Source organism: Aulonocara sp. 'chitande type north' Nkhata Bay, linkage group LG8, assembly GCF_057382095.1.
Source record: "Aulonocara sp. 'chitande type north' Nkhata Bay isolate Kocher_YH1m ecotype deep benthic linkage group LG8, A_spYH_male_GT1.1, whole genome shotgun sequence".
Classification (NCBI taxonomy): domain Eukaryota; kingdom Metazoa; phylum Chordata; class Actinopteri; order Cichliformes; family Cichlidae; genus Aulonocara; species Aulonocara sp. 'chitande type north' Nkhata Bay.
Genome location: NC_141351.1, coordinates 19,788,110 through 19,808,842, shown reverse-complemented (window position 1 = coordinate 19,808,842; position 20,733 = coordinate 19,788,110). Strand labels below are relative to the sequence as shown.

Genomic DNA, 20,733 nt, shown 5'->3' with positions numbered 1-20,733 from the left:
TAATTTACTAACTAAGGAATATAAAAGTCAATCAATTAAAAAGTACTTTTAAAGATCATTGCATATTAGTGATATCTACACCACTTCTCAGCTTGGGAGAATGGGCCAAATGTTTGGCATGGGCTATCACCTACCAGCTTTTCAAGGTTGAGAATGGAAAACAGTCCAGTCTGATGACAGCAGTTTAGAGATATCAGTACCTGAGCCTGGCAGGCAAACAGCAGAGCTCATGATTTGAGAGTGTTTTAAATTTACAGTGAAAGATAGCTGTGGGAATCATCATGTCGGGGAGTTTTTTGAAACTCTGGAGTTGGGCACCTGCAACAACCTAACAACACCATGACTAAAGTAGACTACACACCCTAATTTATAGGTCTATAGTTAAGTAGTTATATAGCAGACAGACTGAAAACTATGTAATATAGTTGATAACCAAAAAAGCTTTCCACTGTCTTCCTCTTATCAAATTCAGGGGTACAGGTAGGGTCAGCATCAGTAGTATCTTTGGGCAGAAGCTGGAGTATAGAGGGAACCCACTCAGGCACAGGCAGAACATGGTTGAGTCAAATCCTTGACCTTCTTGCTGTGAGACAACTGTGCTAACTACCACAACACTGTTTCCCAAAGAAAACTAAGAAATGCAAAGCATTCATCAGTGGCTTTAACATTTCCTGCTGTCATTAATTAATAAATGCATCTGCTAAATAAGACAACAGTAATTTCCGCAAAGAAATATTGCAGGAAGAATAATGGAACAAGACAGAGGAGCACAGTGATTTCCATACTTTTGACCTTACTGCAGCGGCACACATCCAACTTCTTAGCAAGGTAACCAACTTTATTCACTGTAGCCTGTTTGCAGAAGTGTTGTCCGTAGCTACAAAACTGATTAAATGTTGCCAAACTCCTCTTAAAATAAGCAATATTTTTATACACTAGCAGTCTTAATGTTAGACTTTTGTACACCGTTATGTGTTTAATTGTTTAGTGGAACAAAGAAAAAAGAATATAATAGTGTTAGAGACCACTGGTCCAAGGTATCAAATCAGTCAGCAAAAACTTGCTACATTTCATATAGTTAATAAAGAAACAACAGAGCCCCTAAAATTGTTACATTAACCTTAAAAATCAGGGTTCTGTGTTATATTTTAACTATTTTAATTACAGCCTGTGCAAGTATCTAAATGAAAATGGTGACCAGGCCAGTGTACACGCTGGTTTATTTGTGATGGCCCAGTACAATAAAAACAAGGACTAACAAGTACTGATTTTTAATTTGTTAATTTATTTATTTATTTATTTACTTACCAGCAATTAAAAAATAGGTAAAATCATCATTCATTTTAGAGCAGCGTGTAGTTTGATCTCTGCTTCAGTTTCTTTAAAGATACAGATAGAGAGTGGGCTCAACAATGAATAGTTCCTCAATCACCAAGCATCCAAATAAACACCTGGTCTTGCACATAATTAATTTTGACATTTTATGCCCCCCAAAAAGTCACATTTTACAGTAGAATCATACCATACCAAGATTAATATTATGAGCACATTTGAACAGAGGTTTCCTAAACTCAAGCCTTCAAGTCAAGTTTTTTCTTTTTAATGCAAGGCTGGCTCTGGCAACAGATCCAGGAATTAGTTATTAACATGTGTTATGTTGATGTTTTCATTTTTATTTTTTAAACTGTGACAATGAAGTTTGCTTAGTGACAGATAGGTTTGCAGTAAATATTGCTGCCATGTCATGATACAATTGTAAAAAAACAAAAAAACAAAAAAAACAACAACAACAACAACAACACAACTGTAGTCAACGTTTAGGCATTTAAATACATTAGCTCTCGTGGAGGGAAGAAGGGTGGGGCAGTGATTTTGGTTTAAAGTAAGGACATAATAGATGGTAACATAGAGAAAATACCATGTGATGACATGCAACAATTTGGAAGTCTGCAGCTTTACCCACATATCCATTTATTTGTGGCACACTGATTTTCTATTTTTGGAAATATGCACACAGCTCTTGCACACTCTCTCTGATATACTCCTAAACAGATGCAGTCGCACCTGCACCGTGACTCGTTCTTCCCCCACTGCACACAATCACCCTCCTCCAAGCTCACTCAGAGCTTTTACCCTGCAGTCACATCATGTCACATCATCTACATTATAGCATGATCTCCACTTAAACATTCAGAGATCAATTGGGTGTCTACAGTACTTTGCAAAGTTTGGGCAATAGTCTCTATAAACAGCTGAGCTTCATGATTCATTCAGTGATACTTCATAACTCATTCCGAAATCTACAATGTATTTTACGGCAAAAGGTGCAAGACATCCTGGTGCATTCAATCCATAAACTCTTAGTATTTTTCAACAAATCAAAATAGCAGAAACCTGTCTTTAGAGCCTATGAATACACTATCAAATTGTGACTATCATTTGTTATCAGTAAACTCCAAGTTACTCCAAGTACTCCAAGTTTGCAAGATGTGAATGACAAACATTTAATGCACTATATAAAATGACTATGCACAAGAAATTATGGCAATGATGTCTTATTCTTTTTAACGTTGACACGTTCTAAAAATCGATTTAAAAATGTATCCAATTGTTAAGAGCAATGGCAGCCATTCCCTCCTAACATACAATAACACCACAGTTATGAGGTATCACAAATATTCTATTAGGACAAAAGTACTGGCCACCTGGGTGGACATGATGGCCAACATTAAATAGTTCAATCCCCCCCATATGGAAAAGAAATAGTAAAAACATATATGATTTACTCATGAAAGTGGCCACTTTCTCATTACTTTCATATATATATTTTTAGTAAGTATCCAAAACATACAAGTTTCATTATATAATTTTTCAAGGGATCTTATATGTGTTTTCACTCTTGTATGCTTTTCATAAAAGTTTCATACAAGACAGATACAAACTTTATAAGATTTATATATATATCTTTTCCATATGGGCCAGCTATTCTAGTTTGCATGTTGAAGTATCCTTAAGCAAGACACTAAACCCCAAGTTGCGCTACTGCAGTGTAAGCGTGTGAATGTTGTTAAGTGCTTTGGCATAGAAAGAAAACACATTTGAATGAATGGATGAATAAGGTTTGTAGTAAGGAAAGGGTTTTCAGCATTCAAAGTAAGTAGAGAAGCATAAGTACCAGTCCACCTACTGTACAGGAGCTTGACCATGAAAATCTTATTACAGTACCACACTTGAATTAAGACAGCTCTCGAGAGCGACCCATTCAATCAACCAAACAAGACTTAAGCTCATGATTATAGAGAAAAAGCACTACATAAAACCATATTATAAATATAATCGACAATGAATACAAATATAATATTAAAGAAAGCAGAATTAAAAGAAACCAGTTTCCACATAAATATTTCAATCAGTGCTTTTGTAGACTGGATAAGCAACGGGAACAACTGACAGTAGGATTTGTGAGTGCTGAAATGATTATATTATAAAAATGAACATTAACTTTCTCAATAGTGCTTTAAAAGTGCAAACACCTGCACTTACAAACATCTGACTGGTATTCCCCCTTCTGGGTATTTTAAGAAGGATTCATCATCATCATCATTCGTTTGATCAGTAATAAAATGGCAAAGGTATTTCACCTTTTTATAAACTTTAAGAACATTGTCTGGCAGTTTAGTTTAGTCTTTTATCGTGCTTGGTTCTATATATCAAAATAGCACTTTTACTAACATTGTACTTTATATGATTTTGCACACCTATTAAGTACATATATTGAGCTGCTGTAAACCAACATTACCTGAGCTGAAAAGGTAAGGTTGGTTTACTGTGGTTTATCAGTGTTTCACCTAGCAGACATCCAGTGTTACAGACTCTTAGCTACATCCCTGGCGTCGTAACACCCAGGAACTCATTGTCATTTTAATTTACCAAAAAGTTTCCAGTAGTTTTCTCGATCAAAAGCTTTAGAAGCATCAATAAAACAGATGACGACAGATGGATCTTTGACTCAAGTTAATCATTTCTTTAAGTGTATATATACACATGTTAGTACCATGCTTTTGCTTGAAGCCAAACTGATTATCCAGAGAAGAGATATGCACACTCACTCTATCAGGCAGGATCCTTTTTAGGATCTTAGATAAAATTCTGGATAGTGCAATCAGCCTATAATTTTCCAGACAGCTCACTTTCCAAGCTTTTAATAACTGGGACTAGCAAAATATGCCATGGGTCATAGAACCAGGGAAACAAAGAACTAAAAGAGGAGCTAGCCTTAAACTAGCATTTTAGATGTCCTGCAGTATTGTGATTCAAATCACTCTTTACTATCAAATAATTTATGAATGGCTTCATATACCTCATGTGTCAATATACTTATAGGTTCATCACTGATGTCAGAATCATCCACATATCGTTAACTTTTTAACAGCTGAACAATGTACTGTAATGCTGTTTCCATAATGCTGCAATATCTGCCCCAGATACACCTTCAACCGTACACGGTAGAGGCAGTTTGCAATTATTAAGAGCTTTTTCCTCTTTCTAAAAATCTGTGACATTATTTCTCAGCATTTTCCTGGCCATAGAATCTGTCCTCATAACTTACTTATTTTTAGATATAAAACGAACAGCAAACTTATATCAGGCATTTGCAAGCTTTTTCTGTTCAAACTCTGGGCCTTGCTTAGGTCTTACAGCCATGGCCCAAAGTTTATAAGCTTCCTTTTATGCTTACGTTGGACATCAAACGATTTACCACTTTCATGCAGAGCAGCCACTATATCGTCATACATGGAACAAAGTTTACGTTTAAGCTCAAGATTCTTACATTTGACATCCTTGCCTCTATAATAAATGTTGTTTAAATATTTATCTGTCTTATTATAACAGGCCAAGAAGTCATGTTCATAAAGGCTGACCAGTCTAATTTTACACTGGTAGTATTATTAGTGACATGATTCTTTCCCATTTTTTCTGGCAATTCTTCCACATTTACAGTAAAAGCTAAATTTATATGGTCTGACACAGCTATCCAATACTTAATACTTTTCTAATGTTGCATTCCCAGCTGTACTGATGCAATGATCCAGCCATGATGTAGTATGCCAAGCTTCACTTATATATGTGTGGCTCTCTGAGCAGTAGCACTTCGCTTGACAGAATAAGATAAGCATCTTCACAAAAATAGATTAAGTGGTTAGCAAACAGCCTAGAACTGCCATCTGAAAGATCAGCATTAAAATCACCCACAACATATATACTGTACTGTACTGTTATCTTGAACAAATGCATTAATAAGAGCAAGCCTACTAAGATATTCCTCCTCATTTTCACACATTTCAAAGGGGGTATAAACATTAAGGATGACAAAACTATTGTTATTCTATGTATACTGTATACCAATACACCAGTGTACATCCAGCATCAGTTTTTTGTCCCAGAGCACAGCCTGTAGTCTGTCTCTTACTAGCTGTGTTTAGATCTGTCCCCACAACCAAAAAAATTGGCTCAAGGTTAGTTAGGTTTTCCCAAGTCTTGTTTAGGTAATCATGTCTCTAGCAAACATAAAATGTCACATTCTGCAAGCAAACTGTCCACAACAGTACATCTAGCTTTATCCCCTGCACTCTGTCTCAAATGCAGGCCAACACAGTTGTAAGACAATATCCAAAGAGGTTGCTGTATGGTTGGTGATATGTCAACACCAGGGGACACAATTATTCCCCCTGCTGTATGCACTATGTTGCGTGGTTCATGATAATACCAGACCAGAGCCCCTTTAGGCCAGAGTTCGGGGTTATACATTTCACTAACGTAATTATATTCAGCAGTGATGTTCAAAGAGCTGAACCTGCTCCATATATTGACAATTTGGCATCTCTGCTGACTCTTGAGTCTTTAAGATACTGATGAAGCGTTTTTGCATCTACATCTGAGGCAAATTTACACAAATTTTTCATAATTACTAATTTAGTCTTTACAGTTTTTAAAGTACTCACAATTCCAGTGCCAATCATAGATGCAGTTCCAGGCCCCTCGTTGCGTCCAGTGGTGCCAACATGCATTTCCGAACCTGAAGCAACCTTTTCCATCGTTCAGCGAGGTGTGGCCCTTCTTCACAACTTTACTCCATTTTGGAGAACATGTAAAGAGCTGTTGATCTTTTGTCATAGCAGTTTCTATGTTAGGACCAGAGGCTATCATCGGAGCCTGATATTGCCCACAAACCAAAATCTCTGGACAACACACTGACTTATCACTCATTTGGATCCTGCCAAGCCTCCAGCTCCCTGCGTCCTGGCCAGATCGCCTTTACTTTGACTCCCCCGCAGCTCCTCAAAATAATTCCCCAGAGGAAAGTGAGAAGCGGTCCTCGGTCCCTGAGCATTCAGAGTAGCAGCCCCAGCCAGCACGTCAGACTGACACCAAAGAACAGTCACACATTGGTTGACTTCCACAGTGCCAGGCCGAAGTTGTTCACAAACATCCACCTGAAGTTTGACTACACGTTTCAAAGCACCCAACTTGGCACACAGCTGGTCCATTCGCTGTAATAAACAACAGCTATCCAAACTGGAGTATGCAACAGGCAGCAGATCATCCAAATGATGAGAGACAAATCCAGGGATATTCTCCCCACACTCATTCAGCACCTTAAGGCAAAGTGTCATATTGCTGATGTCCATATGCTGTCCACACTGCTGTTAGGTAGCAGGACACAGCTTAAACATAACTTTTGTGTGATCAATGTGTTCGTGGCCAACAACACAATTTCATCCTGACTTAAAGTTTTGTTTTTACCGCAAGGAAGTTAAGTAGTTCATCCTCCACAATTACCCTGCCGTTAGTCATGCTGGTTTTAATCGAGACCTGCTATAGAGATCAGTCAATCGAGACCTGGATCTGCTACACCACCATCTGCTCCATCCACCATCTTGCATCAAATCTTCTTTCTTCACATTTGTGAAAAATTCTTTCACAAATGTTTGAAAAGCCAAACTTTTGCAACGGGGACTATAACACCTAAATTCAAAAATGAAGCGATAATATCCATATGGTGTAGAATCTGACTCTTGGGAACTGTGCAGTGTAGCTGTACTTTACAGACTGCACACGCCTGATGAGGAACATAAACTTCAAAACTCTTCCATTGAAAAACAAAAACCTTGAAATTTAAATCCTACAAGATAAACTCGGTGCATTTTTCATTGCAAACAATGTGCAGCAGTCACATTGTTTTTGTCTTTTCATATCTCCAGGATATAGTGCTTAGACTTCTTCAACAAATATGTAAAAAACATATTACAACAGAAAAAGAAAATCGAAATCAAATCCCCACAATATTGCCTGCAAAGGCGAGATAAATCTGATAAATCACATTATTAACTATTGTGTGTATGTGACAAGGCTATCTTCTTACACTAATGAAATAGAGCCTTGAAGAGCATTTTGAGCGTCAATAATTCTGAGATCTGGAACCAGTCTTCTTTTATTTATGCTTTAGGATTTTATCCATTAGCACTCTTATCTGCTGCCAAGGATATACCTTGTCTATCCAATGTTACAAGTCATTTTAAATGAATTTATTAGATATATACGCTTGAACACCTCTACTATCATCTATACAGTTTATAGGGAGCAATATAATGCCCAGCCTGAAAATAACCCCAACCACACTTCCATCTTTTTGTAGTGCATCTCTTTGTCTAAAGCAGGGGTTTCCAACTCCAGGCTTCAAGGGCCAGCATCCTGCAGGTTTTAGATATCACCCTGGGTCACCACACCTGAATCAAATGAATAGTTCATTACCAAGCCTCTGGAGAACTTCAAGATATGTAGAGGAGGTAATTTAGCCATTTAAATCAGCTGTGTTGGATCAAGGACACATCTAAAACCTGCAGGACACTGGCCCTCGGGGCCTGAAGTTGGACACCCCTGGTCTGCCAGCTATTTGGATGACAGCCTATGTGAAGTCATGACCTACCGCAGATCTACACAGGGCTCCAAGGAAGCCCACAAGTTGACTGGATTGATTTCCTTTTATTTTATGTGCCAAAACAAGCTCTGATATTCAGTTGTGCCACATAATGCTCTGCTCCACCATCTTTGCGTAATTCAGGATATTACATGCATTCTCAAATAATGAACATTTACTGATTCACACACATCCACACCCACAAACACTTCTGCTCGCTTTTAAATTTTGACAGAGCACAGGTGTGGCTTTCAATCTACTCACGTCATGTTCATTGGACAGTAATCTGTCTCTCTGCTCTTGAACAGCAGTACAGCAGATTTTGCTGTACTGGTTGATGGTTACGACAAACAGGTTTCACAGGAGATAAGTGCAGATTCCTTTGTCGTAGACCCAAATCTTGTTTGAGACCTATTATTGTAAGCATGTTGATTAATGATTAATTTTAATTTTTTGTCAAGGCACCTTGGATTGTGACAAAATGTTTTGTCACATTCATTCAAATGAGAGATTCTCGGCTGCTTTTGTGATATCAGCACACAGATGCTTTGTGCTGATATCATACTGTGTTTAAGACAATGTAAGATCTATCAGTCATTCTCTCTGACAGTAGAACCAAAACAGCAGTTCTAACCATAGCAACTGTGCTGCGGGAGAAAAGGCTGCACGATGTTAAGATGACAGGAACTTTTGACAGACGAGGAAAGTCAGGGAGTTTTCTGATTGGATAAGAGACTGCTCTGTGATGTTGGGCTCCTCATCCATAAACAAATACATGCTCCAGTTAAGATGCATCTTTGCCTTGTGAGGGGAAACTTCACGAATGCAAAGCACAATGGGAGCATAACACATCAAAGCCCTAATCTCGGTGATCTCCAGAGAGCAATGTCTTTCTTTTCTCACTTTCAAAAGTAGCATCTTCTCCCAAATGCTATACCCAAGTGAAGTTAAGAAAGAGCCTTAAGTACATACGGCTCGACATTGCATTCAAAACATGACTGCAGGTAATGAACAGAATTCCCAAATGATTTCACAGATCTACTTGTGAATTTGAGTATACAAAAGAAAGCTTACTCCTCATATGAGCATCGCAGAATTTAGCAGTTCAAAAACTGTTTGACTGACAAAATATTTTATAGATAGAGGTTTGCACTAGTCAAAAAAATAAATACAAATCTGAATAATACCCTTTAAGTGCTTTTTGCAGTTTTTATGACTGTTAAGAGACATTTTAAATACTAAGAACGTCAAGTAAGTTTAAGGGTTAAGTCTTTGTTGTAGATTTAAGAGTAGGTTTAAGGCTAGGACAAGGAGAGTTGCCAGATCTACTGAAACGGATCCAAATATCGTGCATGCATGTGTGTGCGTGTGTCATACTCAAAGCACTTTATCCCATTAGCTCAGGTTTGAGGACGCAACCACTCCAGAATAGCAATAGAATTTTGGCATCATTACATTTTATTCAAACTGAAAGCCGATGACAGTGTGGCATACTGTAAGCCTGATTGCAGACATTCACTTTGTCAAGCTTAATCAATCGTTCTCATTTCCACAGTGGTGGTCAATCAATAATAAAGCTAATTTGAGAGATTGTTGTTATGCACTTATGGGTTCATGAGCAAAACGCCACACAGATGAACAGTGATATGATGTGGTCCTGACAAAGGATTTTTCAGCTAAAAAAGTTCAGGTTTCACAATAATGATTACACTGGTAATTCATGATGTAGAAATATGTACACGGAATATAAATCTGTGTTCACATTAGGTTAATTGCATGTGTCATATAATAACAGAGTATTTAAAGCTAAAAAATGATCAATGAACTTGCAGATGTTGCATGTCATCATCTTAAGAATATCCTTTACTCTCTGGAAATGTTCCCTGTCAATGTATTTAGCAGCTGTCGATTAACCACAGTACTCGAAACAGACTGAGTCACTGGCTTTTACCACTTCTGGTAAGTTGTAATTAATTAATTAATTTGTTTATTTTTGGGAGAAGGGGGGGGGGGTGTATTCTTTTTTTTTTTTTTTTTTTTACATTATTTGTTTTTCCCTTTTCCCCCCTGCAACCAATGGATCAAATAATTTAGTCAGAAAAAGCCAGTACTGATCAAATCGCAATGACTAATTTGTACTGATTTATTTAATTATATTTCCAATTGTGAACATATACCACCTGCTACATGATACATCTGTCCCACCCACCTGCTTGGGTCATGCTTCTATTAAGGTTTATTTCTTTCTGACATGAGCATTTCTAAACAAAAGCTTCAGTTTAATCTTTTCTGTTCAATACAAACAACAACAACAACAAAAAAAACCTCAACTTAAAAACTTTAGATTTAACTACATACTCTACGATAAAATGCCAGTAGTTTGATGATGATTGAGTTTAACAATAAGTCCTGTGGGAGAATGCATGAAAATGCTGTCCAATTTGAATGGTGAAGAGAACAACACTTGTTTAGCTAAGCGCCTTTGTGAAGTCTTCTAAAGCAGATTTTTATTTTCATACTTTGGTCAATACTGTATATGAGTAATACTTTATTCCCTACAGTGAAAACAAATAAATAAATAATAAGGAAAACAGGAAATCCTACATCAATATAATTGACCCTAAAAGGCAGCACTTTTGGCATTTTGTATTTAGTGTTGCATTGATTGTCTGCAAAATTCAGCATGCGCACACACCATTTTGTTCACTTGGTCTTACTTCGTGAAACATTAAGACTGGAATGCCGGAAACAGAAATGTAGGCCACAGTCTCCAATAGCAATTCCATTAAGGGAGAAAAAGAAATAGGCACAGTGCCATCAGAGTGAAAATCTCTGTAGAAATATGGAGTGTCGATGTTTCCATCAAAAACTGAACTGCAAGGTGTCTGAAGGGTCAGAGAGGACAGTGCGTGATGCGTTCCTCACATCTGTCCACTTCATTTGGAAGTTAGAGATTTTCTATCTGAGGTCTCTGTGGACATTGTGAGAGGTAAAATAAGGACCTGCTTTGGATGAAAGGAACAATACACTGGTGCGGGAGTTATATCTAAATTGTGCTCTATATATGTGGAATGCAGACAGGATTTGCTAACACGCTAACAATCCTCTCTTTTATCTTTGATGCTACCAATTCTTCCTCAGTCAGGTCTTTTCGCTGCTCTGCTGAGAGCCTATAACTAAACTGCCCTGATTTCTTTCTCTATGTTTCTAAGCCTTTCTCACAAGTTATCAGCACAAAACCACCCAGATGGGTGACTTTTGACCTCCAGCATTGACTACTTAAACCCCAGGGTGGAGAACTCTGGATAAACTACTCTCCAAAGCAGAGGTCTCACACATACAGGATTAAAATGCTAAGGAGCAAGTGAGTACATCCTTAGTTCATCCTCATCTGCATCTTAATTCTGCTTATAATGCAGTACCTGTATGTAGCGCTCATATAAGTTGAACAGATCGTAGTACTGGCACCTGCCACCTCACTAGAGGGGAGTTATGTGCCTAAAATGAAAGGCAAGAAAATGGCCTAATGAGTTTTATACACTGGGTCCCCTTGTGTTAGAAAGGAAAGAACAAAGCAGAATTCACAGCAGGGTGTTAGCTGGAGAGTCATATGAAGAAATGGGGAAAAAATAAGAAGGAAGAGAGAGGCCTGTGGGGTTCAAGAAACCTTCAGGGTGGACTGTGGGCCCATCTTTAATTGGCAGGCCAGTGTGTGCCTGGATGACCACCAAGCAGGACTACTGTAGCGGATATGGCCAGAGGGCAATGTAGGCACACCACCACATGGCACCAGCTTCCTCCCAAACCACCATCCTAGCCCTTCCTGAGTCTTCCCACAATCCCACAGGCAATTCCATCTGCTTCTGTTGTTCCTCTGCTCTCATTAAGGAGGACTGGCTGGGGCAAAACACACTCAGACAGGACAGGTGCCAAGTTCTCCAAATATGCCATATATGGCAATGCATCTCATTGACCCAGTAGGGTAATATCCAACTCCAAATAGGCCTGAGGTTACAGTAGCTATTATTACAATCTGGATGGTTCAGCATCACTACTATTGAGACTATTCTAGAGGACATATTTATTATAATTTTGAAATTATTCACTTTCCTTGACAGGTATGGAAAATATGGAGAACTTGACGACATAGAAGATAAGGTGGAATATTTATCCTTATTTAATATTTATTGCATCAGCCTGAAACCAATATGGATTTTATTGTAGTATATTAGAAAGCAAGATAACGCTTTAGCCTGAAGAATTTACACAAAGAAGGAATTGCTTTGCAGGGAAATGAACTTTCAAGCTAGTGAAAACAACACTCTGAACATTACTGCTGTAGTCCAAACAAAACATAAGAAAATTCACTGGTCTGACTTCCCATTCCCCTCCCCGTCCTGAGGAGGCTGTGCACACACCAGCCATAAACACAGAGGGCATGGTGACCATCTATTGTCAAGTGTTTATTTCACTCCAGGATTACAGACAAAACAGGATGTCTATGGAATTTCTGAAATAGTCTGATTGGATTGAAAGCAAGGTGACAGTTAAGTGACATAAAATATAATGAAGTTCCAAGCCCAGTGACATATTCTTACTCGCTGATTAATAAATCCAAGATAAAAGCATGAATGAGAACCATAGGAGCCCAAGACAAGAGTTTACTGGCTTGTATATGACCTTGTTACAAAGCAGAAGTACATCTTCAAATTAGAAGTATAGGAGATTTTTTACAACTAATATTACATCTGTTTGTTAATATTTAGAATATTATGCTTTTATAAATATAAATTCCATATAAATCAATACATTACTGGACCGAGACTGTAAAATCCTTCTGACTAGGGATGGAAACTGATAAGTATTTAGTGATTCTCATTCCTTTACTGATATCACTTATCAGTTTGATTTGTTATTGATTCTCTTACTGATTCTCAATCGCTTTGAGAGCTGCCACCATCGCTAAGCAGCATATCAAAGACATTACATTTCATACTGCGTGGTGTAATGTTTGTGCCTGTTGGAGGTATTTCCCCACTTGGTTGTCAGTCGTCAGTGTTGAGATCATTACTCAAAAAATATTTCACATATTACACAGAACACTTTACTTAAAGTAATGCACTATGTTACTTAATTACTCCCAGGACAAATTAATTTGTTATACGACTATAGTCTCACACACAAAATAAATCCTTATCCTGATGAGAACGCACTGAGATCCTTCTCTTAGTATTTAGCTATGAACACAAAACTGTTTCAATCAAAGTGACAATTTCAGTATAGTCATTAGACACTGAATGGTTGATGGACTACAACAAAAACTTGGCAACACGATGGTAAAATGTTATACTTAAACAAAAAGTGCTTACAATAGCACTCTATTGGTCTGTTTCCAGTTGAGGGGCCATAATTGTTCAACTATTCCTCATAAGATTTCTGTTTCTTCCCCGCCCGAGTTTGCATTTGTTAAATGCATCAAAGATAAATGGCTCTGCTTCACTGGGCTCCTCCTCATGAATGAATAACAATGTTAATCAGTGAGGGCTTTTATCCTCTATGCAGTGCATGTCGAATAAGAGCCGCTTGCTCACCTGACCCCTCTATCAATACAATCCAATAGTCTGGGCACTTTCTTTGTGTAGACAAATGTACCTGACCAACTCCAAAACACTAGTTCTAATTGTTTGTACAAACACTTTTTTCAGGCATGCACTTTTAGTAGTGCTAGAACTGGGCTGGGAAAACAAAAGGATTTGTGAAGATCCTCTTTGGGGCATGACAGCAAGTGTGGAGCTTAACTTAGATTGGGGTGAGGAGGCATGAATTATAGCAGCAGCTCTTTATCCCTTGTGTACCCTTTACATTACTCTTATTTTAATTAGTAGGAGAAGGTCTAAGCAATAGCATCTGTGTAAATCTTCACCAACTCACCACTTCATCCTAACTTCTCCAAGATCTGATAAATACCTGATTTTCCATTCAGCTCTCCAACTTTGACTTGCATATGTCATTTTTTTTTTTCTTATAGTGCCCTGGATATTTTCCATCTGTCTGTTTTTTCTTTCCCCCATAGCTTTAAAAGAGAGGCCTGTCCAAGCTTAGTATATCAGCCTCATGGTCAAATGATAACAGTTAAAGCCTTGCTCCATATACACTGTGCTCAGAACAATATGTGTTGTTACTGATAGCCATGCACTGTGCCTTAGTGATCCTTTAACCAATAAAAACCATGTGACAATACAGGAAATAAAGTGTGTTCTCATTCTGAAATTAAGTCTGATTTATCCATGTTCCAATCATCTCTTTATTTGTTGAAGAGGAGTTTGTGTCAAATTAAAATTCACTTTATCACATAGATCCAATTTATGCATGGATTTGGTGCCGTTTTAAATTGTATTAATTATTAGCAAAGCGCACATATTCACATATCTTCAGTACTAGATCATTCCAACTCTAGATGTTTCTGTCTTGAACACCCACTTTCTATTTCAGGGTATCTTGATATACCCCAAGTGTGAGAGAATGCCTCTCATTTAAACATTCTACCACAGAGCCTTGGGTGATGCTGTCTATGTCTAGCCTGAGGGCAATGATACGTGCTCATACATTTTTCACACCTGTAAGACAGATGAGGACCACATGGGCTGAACATGAGCAACTTCTCTAGACAGCACACGGTAGTGTTGTGATTTGGATTCTCCCATATGGGAGTAGAATTAAACCTCTTTAAATGTGAAAAAGCAACTCGGAGAGCCCTTTGGGGGCAAAGAGGCATTGAGAGGGGGAAAAAAAAGAGAAAACAAGGCAGCACATAAGAGAGGGGGAGATGGGAGGATGATGGAGATGGGAGGAAAAATATGCCTGTGGCTGGAAAGAGAAACCAAACTAGCTCATTACTGACCCAAGCACATAGAGAGGAAGAAAGGGGGCAAATAACAGATGAACATTGTGGATCAAAAATGGGAAAAAAAATAAAGAAAGATAACAAATAAAGAAAAAATATTTACAATTTTGCTGTTGTTACACAGTAGTATATCATTGTTATGGCGATTTCATCATTGTGACTGCAATATATTTTTGCAGTCCCCATGTCAGCTGAGCACACCCTGTTAGAGAAATTTGTAGGGTCCTCTAATGAGCAGCAGACCCTCAGAATAACAAACAAGCTTACTCTTGAATAGTACAACACAAAAAAATATGAAAGAAGAGCCGCCCCTTCATCCGATCGCGCACACACACACACACACACACACACACACACACACACACACACACACACACACACACACACACACACACACACACACACACACACACACACATAAACAAAAACAAATAAATGTTCCATTTTTAAATCTCTTCTTCTCAGACTGGTAAGTTAGGAGAAAAATGGGATGGATACTATCTTCATTATTTAGTCTGCATTTCTGACCCATATTTTCTTTCTGTTGCACAAACCTGTTATTCACGGGTTCGCCTTCCTTCTTCTATATCTTTTTCTTTCCTCTCATCTTCCCCATCTTCGCTAGAACATAACAAGCTCACTGACTCCTGCTCTGTGTGCACCGGTGCTGTCCTGTTTTTTATGGGGTGACAAATTAGCCCAGTAGAGAACCATGCTGCCACTGCTGAGCAGTAAACAAGAAAGTTGCCTGAGTGGAAAAATACAAGGTTAGGTTCTGCAAAGGATCTCTTCACTTCCCTTGCTCTCCACACTGCTTCTTTCCTTGCTGCTCTTGCCTCCCTCTGGCCAGAGAAGCATGCCCGCTGTTTCCACATGGCTCGTGCCCAGCAAGCACAGCCATGGTGCAATGAGCCACAGCTTAACACCATCTCAGATACCGACAGTGTGATTGCCGCTAAGGAAATGGAGCAGAATGGTGACTACTGAAGCCAAAATGACAAGTCAACAGGCCTGAGAGTGGGCGATCACTGAGTAATGAAACCAATATTTTCTGCCAGTTTGGAAGTTAAGCAGGAGGCAGAAACTATAGCTTAACAAATCCTAACAAAAGAGGCATAAGCTGAGTATATCAGTATAATAAGATGGTGTTTTGAATAAATCTTAAAAATGCGATTTGTTGTGGTGGGACAAAATAACCCAGAAAATCAGTTTTTCAACAAAGGCTTCAGTAGAAGAGTTACAAAGTCAAGTTTGTGATGGATCATGAAGACCTGACCCATTAACCAACATTTCTCACTAACGTCCATGTATTTTATACCTATATACATGTCGCTATGTCTGCAACATTTTAATTTCTACTTTTGTTATAAATCAAAACTTGATCAGCAAACACTTCTCCTGTTCCTGTGTCTGTGTATTAGCATTAACCTTAAAAACCTTTGGATTCTACTAAATACAACACCAGAGAAAAGACAAAGCTTAGCACTGGAACCGCCAAGGGGGGTCATTTTGACCAATGGCATTTTTAAAAATCAAGGAAATATATAGTTAGAAAAAAGATATTTAATTACAGCAGGACTAACAAAGGGATGCATAGCTGTGATAGAGTGGGCTGAGCTGGTCAGAGGGCATGACTGAACAGTTGAAGAACTGGGCAGGTTGCTGGATGTGCACCTCTAGCTGAACTTAGACAAAAGTCAAGAGTGTGGAGAACAAAGCTGAGCAAATAAAGTGTCAAATTTGGACTGCAGCAGCCAAATCGAATAGGTTATTATAATTTAAACAAATTTCACAATTTATGCCCACTGCCACCATTGAGTGGAATGTAAGAAGCGTGCCCACAATGTGAGAAAGCAGAAATTATACACCATTTCATGCAGTAGACCATCAGACCATGATGGGACCTGAACTCTTACTAACCTTAAGGATTACATTTCCTACTAACCACTATCATATAGGCTAAAGTTTAAACAAGTGTTGAGTCATATAAGTAATTAAACCTTAATCACTGTTTGTTTCTCCCAGCATTTCCTAAATGTAACCAAAATGTTTATACATGAACAATAGTAACAGAACACAAGTCCAATATTGGCCAGTATCGAGTTTTGGTCAAAGAGCAGAGCGACTGATAACTGTAGTGAATCACTATATCCCATTATATGTCATGGGTGGAAACATAGCATAGCTAAGTGTCAGTCTGCAGATTTACCATCCTTTGCATTGCATTTTATTTCATAAATCAATTTCCTGAGCATGTCTTTGAGGGCAGAGGGCATAGTAATAATCTCCCACGCAATGTTATGCCAACATCTCTTGCCTCTTTCCTCCTACTCAGGCTAACAAATTACAATCCAGCTCTGAAAACCAAATTATAATGAGTAAGCAAAAACCCATTTCATGAAGTCCTAATGGAAAAAAGCAGCCCTTAGGGGAGGGGAAATATATTGTAGTTCAGAAGGTGCCACAACAATCCCACATTTTAATGGTGAAATCTTAATTATTCAGAAATGGTGCCATGGGGCAAAGAAGCCATAACTGGGGCTATGAAATTATAGGTAGGACACATATGTTGTGGCAATTAATGTAAATACATAAATGTAAAAAAAGCATGAAAGCTCGTATAACCAGTGTTAGACAGAGATAGCTAAAGGAAGTATGAATTAAGCCTTAGAGCTAGAATTAGAGCTATTAGTCTTGGGCTGTGTGACCCAGCCAAAATAATCAGAGCCTAATTCAACAGAGATACCACCACTGAGGCTAAAGAATGGTCCTCATTAATCATTACAGCATCAGCTACACCAGTGGCCTATGGCTTTAGTCTTTATTAATGGTACCCCACTTAAACTCCCTCTGTTTCTGGTAAGCAGCAGTGCTGCAAAATGGCAAGGACTGAGATCCAGATAGGCACTGACGGAAAACAAGTGGCCCCAAGAATAAATCAGAAAGGGGTAAATGACCCTCATACAGCAAGTCCTGAACAAAATATCATTACAATTAATTTAATTTTAATAAGCACAAAATAGCTCCAAGACCTCCAATTCAGCAGGACACTTTTACAAATTGTATTACAAACTGTATTTTGTATTGATGGGGGATGTTAAGGCTGTAGGAGGCCAACTTTGCGTTTTTGTGTGGGGGTGCCCTGGTACTTTTCCCACCCATTTTCTCCTTCAAAGCCAGTGTGCAGCTGGCACCACTTAGCCATCAACACTGGGTACAAAAGCTTGGGAGAAGAGCTGAATGTACTAAACAACTAGTGATTGCTGTCTTCACCACCTGCCAAACAAATGTTTTTCTACAAGTGATTCTGTAATTCTACCTTTTTTCATTTTCATCACTGTTTAGGATTTGCACATGTGTTTCTTTCAATTTAGGTCTCTCGGGGGGCGTGGCAGCCCAGCCAAGTTTGATAAAATTAATTATTTAATTTAAAAAAAGCTGATTTATTTGGGGATTTTTTTTACTCTTGTTCACCTATAAGCTGTTGTTCCTCCCCTTTTAGCTCTTTTTGAACAATATAACAATTAAGGATGTGCAGATAACAAAAAAAGTTACGGTAAAACACTTTCAACCTTTTAAGGTTAACATTTTTTGCAAACAGCTATTTTCTATTTGCTACTTGCAAATAGCTGCTTGCTGTTTGCTGTGGACTGAACTAGAGCAGGTTCGCTCTCACTGAGCAGAACAATTGATGAGTGGAAAATAGAAAAGCTGGAGCCGTTTTAGGAAGATGATTCTAGGAAAGAGCTGAAATTGCTGGTGTTCCTCTTTACTTCTCTGTGTGTTTGTCCCAATACAGCACATAAAAGAACTATTAGAATTTCAACTCATCCTTTTAGTGCTTTTCAGGTTCCCATCCCTCTTGCCAGCAAAGCTGCTGACAAGTACATTCAATATGTGATTTTGAAGAACTATAAAGGAACATGAAGACATTTAATATATAACACCTTTATAAAAGTAAAAGCTCGTTGTTGTTTTTTAATTACTGTATACACATCTACATAAATAGCGCAATCAAAAAGGATGTGCATGTGAACAGAGCTGAAGTAGACCACTTCATGCACTTTGTTCATTATCCAAACACTTTTACCTCAGACCTACTTCATTCTTTGTTACTTGATGAACAAGATCAAGTGCATAAATCTGAATGGAACACTTTTTTTAGGTGATAACCACCATTTTAACAGTGCTAGGGAGGCATCACAACTCATTGCAACAGACAGCAGTAGAATTTTTTCCAAATTACAGTTAGAGTGGATATCTAGAAAGAAGAAAGGGTAGGATCACACTAAGGGCACATTGAGTGAGAAGAGAATGAAGATGATACACTCAATCAGTCTCCACTCTGAGAGGCCTCTCATTAACTATTCCAGTGATAATGACAGCACTGAGGAAGCTCCTCACTTACTGTTATTGTCATCTCTAGGATTCTTTTCGCCCCACTTCAGTTTCTGGAGAGAACTGTTTTCCTCTTCTTGACCTCTTTTTTTCTTCTTCCCCCTCTTGTATGAAGAGCGAGGCAAACTTAAACTAGTGTTTTCCTCTCCTCCAGTTACTAAGGCCACAGAGCCGTCTTAAGTTGGGATTATTCTCGGTTGCGGACACGAACACCTGCAGACACCACGGGTGAATAGGTGCTTTTCTTTCTCTTAGTTTTATTTTTTTAGTCCACATGGAGTCCACAGTGGAGGAGGAATACACAGTTTATGCCCTGTAGTGTTGTGACTGCTGCAACAAATTGCAAGGCGCACAGATGTCCGTATGGAGTCTGGCGTTCACCCTCTGATGACTGATTACTTGGACCCAAGCCGACCCTCACATACTTGCTGAAATACACAAATCCTATCAACACAATCAGTCCAGTCCCTGTTTAAAGAATGCACATACTCAATGTACTGTTCATCTTAATTTATGGCCTTCCATGTGGTTGCACAACATTCCATTCATCCACTATGCATAAAGTGTGCAGTCACCACAATACCTCACTATAATAAGTGCTGAGACAGAGCAAGATAGAGGCTGAGGCATGGTTACTCTTGCCTTGGAGAGGATGTGTCAAAAATTAGGAACTGCACCTTCTGTCATCTGAAAACTCAAAAGGCTACATTTTTGCAGTCATTGACAGAATTAATCACAGCTTTTCAGTGTAACATGTCAAAAGATGAACGGTGACCATTTACAGCTACAAACTAAATTGCATTGCAAAACCTGTTTAAATGTTAAACTTTTTTCCCCCTGCAGATTTTAAAACTTGATTGTAGGCTTTGCTTGAATGAAAAGGAAAACTCTCACATCTGTATGACTCCTCTCTCTCTCAGCCCCCTCCATAATTAACATTTTTATTACCATTAAGGTGTCAATGTGATTTTCAGTTTTGCCTCAGCGAAAGCTACTCCTGCTTGTGAAATCTGAAGTGCTTTAAATCTTCTGTGGTCAATGTATATGTTTACATCTTTGTCAAACTTTAAAAAAAAATCCTTTCCTTTTTATCCCGACTACTTCTTTCAGTTTCTAGTCATTTTTTTGGTTGTTTTTTTGCACTTTTCAAAAAAAATGTATCAGGAAAACAGACATTTATAACACCACTGACATGTTTTTACACATTTTTAGAATTGCATTTGAGATCTAATGTTGAAACAAAGTTAAGATGAGGCCACTTCAGTCCACTCCTAGACATGTATGATGATGCAAAAGCTGTTTCTCTTACTCATGTCCTTGTCAGTTAAGAAAAACAAGCACCAGCAGTGCAGACATAAAAAACCTGTCTATGATACTTTACAGAAAACTCTAAATTCCTTAAGCTTACAAAAAAGAGAAAAAAAAGGAAGCTTGTAGCTACCATCGTCAATAC

The 20,733-nt window shown here is 38.3% G+C and overlaps 1 protein-coding gene and 1 pseudogene across 5 annotated transcripts in view; both read right to left on the bottom strand.

Annotated features, from left to right (window-relative positions):
- The window catches only part of sdk2b (sidekick cell adhesion molecule 2b), a 280,187-nt gene that overhangs the window by 241,903 nt on the left and 17,551 nt on the right, over positions 1-20,733 (bottom strand). The gene's annotated exons all lie outside the window — the stretch shown is intronic.
- Positions 4,983-19,035, bottom strand: LOC147323668 (uncharacterized; annotated as a pseudogene).